This window comes from Aristolochia californica, unplaced genomic scaffold, assembly GCF_029961685.1.
Source record: "Aristolochia californica isolate CCGP_79_NKW_82.1479 unplaced genomic scaffold, dmAriCali1.0.hap1 SCAF_483, whole genome shotgun sequence".
Lineage (NCBI taxonomy): Eukaryota > Viridiplantae > Streptophyta > Magnoliopsida > Piperales > Aristolochiaceae > Aristolochia > Aristolochia californica.
In genome coordinates this window covers 6,002-12,500 of record NW_027182196.1, presented here as the reverse complement: position 1 = coordinate 12,500, position 6,499 = coordinate 6,002, and the positions used below count along the sequence as shown (strand labels likewise).

At 38.8% G+C, this 6,499-nt stretch overlaps 1 non-coding gene across 1 annotated transcript; it reads left to right on the top strand.

Annotated features, from left to right (window-relative positions):
* The first annotated feature begins 1,745 nt into the window (after positions 1 to 1,745).
* TRNAM-CAU (transfer RNA methionine (anticodon CAU)) lies at positions 1,746 to 1,819 on the top strand. The gene has a single exon. It is a non-coding gene; the product is annotated as a tRNA-Met (tRNA).
* The last annotated feature ends 4,680 nt before the right edge of the window (positions 1,820 to 6,499 follow it).

Below are 6,499 nucleotides of genomic sequence, written 5' to 3'. Positions count from 1 at the left end.
AATAGGATGAATTGAGACGGTATTTTGTAAATACGTAATTATCTTGAATATATCAACCATTTCTTTATTTTCCGATCGCCTGGAAGGGACAAAAGAAACATCTTGTTGTTTCTTCAACAATTTCTGATCTCTAGTGGACCTCTCCGTAGGATTCGAACCCAGATGAAGTTCTGACCATCTGTCAGAGAAAAAAGAACGAATTGATCTTGTAGGATTCCCAAGAAATTCTTCGATTTCTTCCGGAAGCAGATGATTATTCATCTGCTTCTCACGTTCCGTGAATAGCCGGGACATTGAGGAATATTCAGAAAGGCATTTCGGGAATCGATCTGATTCTATCTCTGTTCGTTCCGTTTGAAGAAAGGAAGGATCCCAAAGAATCGATCTTTCTTTTAGTTGCGGAATCTCTGTTTGATTGATCAATGTGTGATATTCCGAATCCTCATTCCTAATGGAATCGAAATGATCTCTGGATTGATCAGAAGATCCTTTCCATTGGCTAGAATCCGTTACTTGAACGAAAATAGATCTTGTGGAATCATATTGAATATTTGACGATACATTCCGTACCTTGCTAAAAAACCGATCCTTGTTTACCAACCACGCATTGTCTAACCAAATCCAATTTTCTCTCGATACGTTCCTCAAAAAATCCGATTCGTGCTGATTCTTCCCCCAACTAACGAAGAGATCTTGGCGGAATTGCCACATATGATATTGAGCACAATTTTGCAAAGAAATACCCCCCTTGTTTCTCGAGAAGAGATGGGAAAGATGCTCAATATCATTTGATTGAATAGTTGCCTCAGCTCCTTGTTGTTTGAAGAAACCCTCCACTTCAATTGGTCTTTTTTCACGAAAAGCAGACATGAGATAACAAATCAAGTGTTTCACTAAGATTTCGAAGAGCTGTCCCGAATTCAAGTTGATTATGTTTCGCTTCTTCCTCGGAGAAAGACGATCAAAGAATTCCCAATCATGGTCCTTGCGGATCGGATCATCCGTATAGGATACAAAAAGAAACTCCAGATATTTGATATCTTTCTCTTTGAATGAGATCTCAATTCCAGCTATGGTTTCATTAGCTATCTTACAACTAGAATCCCTCTTTTTTCCGATCCGGTTCCTCCACCACCGCGAACCCCAGTCAGGCATGATACACTTTTTAGTTATTGGGAGAACCCAAGTACTCTCTTTCGAATCCATGAAACAACTCTCAGGGATCTTTTTCCCTTTTGGAAGATACAGGAGCGAAACAATCAACCTATTGATATTGGAAGACCAAAAAGATTCTTCCAACGTATCATTTCTGGGTCCAATGGAATTCATAGGTATAGGAAGAAGCCCCATCAAATAGAGATTTTTTCTTTCGACCATATTTCGATTGTTAATACAATATATAAGGACCGCTACTACAAGCAGTACTACACCTTTGATCGTGAAATATCGATTGCTTGTTGAACCCTGTGAATCACGCGAAAGTGAAAGTAGGATACTCCAAATTCGGGGGTCAAAGAGTTTCATAAAACGTTCTTGGTGGAAAAAAATGTGAGTGAAAGATCCCGCTGAATCGAATTGGGTCCATGAATCTAAGAAATAGTGGGAATTCTTGATCTCTCTCAATATCTCTCTCAATTCGAAGATCCAGGATTTGAATTGATGTCCTTTCATTGATTCCTCCTAAAGATTTCATTTCAATTGGAATTTGGTTATTCACGATGTACGATGACGATGATCTCTGTTAAGCATCCATGGCTGAATGGTTAAAGCGCCCAACTCATAATTGGCAAATTCGTAGGTTCAATTCCTGCTGGATGCACGCCAATGGGAACGTCCAATAAGTCTATTGGAATTGGCTCTGTATCAATGGAATTTCATCATCCATACATAACGAATTGGTATGGTATATTCATACCATAACATATGAAGAGTAAGAACTCGAATTCTTATCGATACTGGAACTCATAGGGAAGAAAATGGATTTATGGATGGAATCAAATATGCAGTCTTTACAGAAAAAAGTATTCGGTTATTGGGGAACAATCAATATACTTCTAATGTCGAATCAGGATCAACTAGGACCGAAATAAAGCATTGGGTCGAACTCTTCTTTGGTGTCAAGGTAATAGCTATGAATAGTCATCGACTCCCGGGAAAGGGTAGAAGAATGGGACTGGGACCTATTATGGGACATACAATGCATTACAGACGTATGATCATTACGCTTCAACCGGGTTATTCTATTCCACCTCTTATAGCGAAAAGAACTTAAATCAAAATACTTAATAACACGGCGATACATTTATACAAAACTTCTACCCCGAGCACACGCAATGGAGCCGTAGACAGTCAAGTGAAATCCAATCCACGAAATAATTTGATCTATGGACAGCATCGTTGTGGTAAAGGTCGTAATGCCAGAGGAATCATTACCGCAGGGCATAGAGGGGGGGGTCATAAGCGTCTATACCGTAAAATTGATTTTCGACGGAATGAAAAAGACATATCTGGTAGAATCGTAACCATAGAATACGACCCTAATCGAAATGCATACATTTGTCTCATACACTATGGGGATGGTGAGAAGAGATATATTTTACATCCCAGAGGGGCTATAATTGGAGATACCATTGTTTCTGGTACAGAGGTTCCTATATCGATGGGAAATGCCCTACCTTTGAGTGCGGTTTGAACTATTGATTTACGTAATTGGAAGTAACCAATTAGGTTTACGACGAAACCTAGAAATCGATCACTTTTGAGTACCTCTACGGGATAGACCTCAACAGAAAACTGAAGAGTAACGGCAGCAAGTGATTGAGTTCAGTAGTTCCTCATATCAAATTATTGACTCTCGAGATATGGTAATATGGAGAAGACAAAATTGTTTGAAGCACGGACAGAACCGGAAGCGCCCCTTGTTTCAAAGAGAGGGGGACGGGTTATTCACATTTCATTTGATGGTCAGAGGCGAATTGAAAGCTAAGCAGTGGTAATTCTAAAGATCCCCCGGGGGAAAAATAGAGATGTCTCCTACGTTACCCGTAATATGTGGAAGTATCGACGTAATTTCATAGAGTCATTCGGTCTGAATGCTACATGAAGAACATAAGCCAGATGACGGAACGGGGAGACCTAGGATGTATAAGATCCTAACATGAGTGATTAAGATCCTAACATGAGTGATTAAGATCCTAACATGAGCGATTCGGCAGATTTGAATTCCTATATATCCACTCATGTGGTACTTCATCATACGATTCATATAAGATCCATCTGTCTAGATATCATCATATACATCCAGAAAGCCGTATGCTTTGGAAGAAGCTTGTACGGTTTGGGAAGGGGTTTTTTTTGATCAAAAAGAAGAATCTACTTCAACCGATATGCCCTTAGGCACGGCCATACATAACATAGAAATAACACTTGGAAAGGGTGGACAATTAGCTAGAGCAGCAGGTGCTGTAGCGAAACTGATTGCAAAAGAAGGTAAATCGGCCACATTAAGATTACCATCTGGGGAGGTCCGTTTGATATCCAAAAACTGCTCAGCAACAGTCGGACAAGTGGGTAATGTTGGTGTGAACCAGAAAAGTTTGGGTAGAGCCGGATCTAAGTGTTGGCTAGGTAAGCGTCCTGTAGTAAGAGGAGTAGTTATGAACCCTGTGGACCATCCCCACGGGGGCGGGGAAGGGAGGGCCCCAATTGGTAGAAAAAAACCCACAACCCCTTGGGGTTATCCTGCGCTTGGAAGAAGAACTAGGAAAAAGAAAAAATATAGTGATATTTTTTTTCTTCGCCGCCGGTAAATAAGAAGATAGGAGGGCGAACGACGGGAATTGAACCCGCGCATGGTGGATTCACAATCCACTGCCTTGATCCACTTGGCTACATCCGCCCCTGCCCTTTCTTTAACTAAAAAAAAAAAAGGAGTAATCCGCTGTGGCGCGTTCACTAACACTAAAAAAAAATCCTTTTGTAGCTAATCATTTATTAAGAAAAATTGAGAAGCTGAACACGAAGGAGAAAAAAGAAATAATAGTAACTTGGTCCCGGTCGTCTACCATTATACCCACAATGATCGGCCATACAATCGTATTCATAATGGAAAGGAACATTTACCTATTTATATAACAGATCGTATGGTGGGTCACAAATTGGGAGAATTCGCACCTACTCTTACTTTCCGGGGACACGCGAGAAACGATAATAAATCTCGTCGTTAATGAAGTAAAAAGGGTGCTCATCATTCAGTGTTGGGAGGTAAACCTTATGGCAGGTGTGCGGAGGACTAGCAACCAAACGTATAAGAAAAAGAGTAATAAGATCAAGAGTAGACAAGTGCAAGCTTTAGCTAAACATAGATATATATGTATGTCTGCTCACAAAACACGAAGAGTCATTGATCAAATTCGCGGGACGTTCTTATGAAGAAACACTTATGCTACTGGAACTCATGCCTTATCGAGCATCCTATCCTATTTTAAAATTGCTTTATTCTGCAGCAGCAAATGCTAGTCATAATATGGGTTTCAACGAAGCAGATTTATACATTAGTAAAGCGGAAGTCAATGAGGGTGCTATCATGAAAAGGTTAAAACCCCGAGCTCGAGGACGTAGTTATCCAATAAAAAAACCCACCTGTCATATAACAATTGTATTGAAAAATACTACTGAGAACTTTACTAATGAAGCCTAAGGGTTGAAGGGTTTAAGGGTGGTATAATAGAAAGATATTAAAAGGAGAAAGAGAGAGAAAAAGAGAGATGGGAAAAAAAATAAATCCACTTGGTTTCCGACTTGGTACAAATCAGAATCATCGTTCCCTTTGGTTCGCACGACCAAAAAGTTATTCGAGGGATCTCCAGGAAGATGAAAAAATAAGGGATTGTATCAAGAATTATGTACAAAAAAATAGGAGAATATCCTCAGGTTTCGAAGGAATTGCACACATAGAGATTCAAAAAAAAAATCGATCTGATCCAGGTCATAATCCATATTGGATTCCCAAATTTGTTAATCGAGGGTCGAACACGAGGAATCCATGAATTACAGACCGATGTAAAGAAAGGATTTCATTCTGTAAACCGGAGACTTAACATTGCTATCACAAGAGTTACAAAACCTTATGGGAAGCCTAATATTCTTGCGGAATACATAGCTCTACAATTAAAGAATAGAGTTTCATTTCGAAAGGCAATGAAAAGGGCTATTGAATTAACTGAGCAAGCAGATACAAAAGGAATTCAAGTGCAAATTGGAGGGCGTATTGATGGAAAAGAAATTGCGCGTGTCGAATGGGTCAGAGAGGGTAGGGTTCCCCTACAAACCATTCGAGCTAAAATTGATCATTGTTCCTACCCAGTTCGAACTATCTATGGGGTATTAGGCATTAAAATTTGGATATTTGTGGATGAGCAATAATGGACCTTTCATTTCTTTGCCATTCTATCCGACAATATAAATGAAAAAGAGTTTCATCAGTCTTTTTACCTTGAATCAAAATGAGCAATTCTGATTCTTTCTAATTCTTAATTCTATAGGGTTGAATAAAAATTCAATTGACCATTTGGTAGAATTGCTATGCTTAGTGTGTGACTCGTTGGTTTTTTCTTTAGAGTTGGGATTAAAAAAAAAAAAAAACAATACAATAATACGCAGACTGATCCCCAACTAATAACTATAGAACTAATAACCTACTCATTGCTTCGTATTATCGGGATCCAAGAAATCAGTCACTATATGATGTGACGATCGTATAGTTGTAGCAACTGAAATATTTTTCTTTTCCACATAATGGAAAAATCAAGCTGATTATGGGTTGAAAATAAAAAAAAAAGAGAGATGTGGGTAAATGGAAAGATGAGAGAAAGAGAGCAGGAGAATCTCAATGATATAGAATTCCAATATGTATGGCCTATGAATCATCTTATAAAAAGCAGTGTAATAAAGCATTAATGTGGATTCGCCCATAATTCGATGAATCCGATTCGGTTCATATTTAAAATGATAATAAATAATAAAATAATAAGGAGCCTTAAGTCAATAGAGACTGAGAAGATTGACTCTGGAACGGATTTAATTGGAAGCTCCATTGCATATAGTTCAGGCCTAGCCATTAACGAAGAAGCTATGGGAACGACGGAACCTGTGACTGCAGAAGATTCTATTGCAAATGAATCCTAATTATTCATTGGGTGGGATGGCGAAATTGACCAGTAACCAATTGATTTATTCCGGGAAGTCGTGGGTTAACCCTGCCCTAGGAATGGGGCCCCGGATGACAGAGTAAATATTCGCCCGCGAAAGAAACACTTATTGGATTGCAAAATTTTTTGCTATTCAGTAAAGGTCAAAACAAGGATTCGGTATAAAAATGAAAGGCATTTTCCACGAAATAAACGTCCTATATCCTATAAAAAAAATCGATATCGATAGATATATATCTAGCTATATATACAATACAAGATATACGGATTCCCGCGTATAACAAACAGAT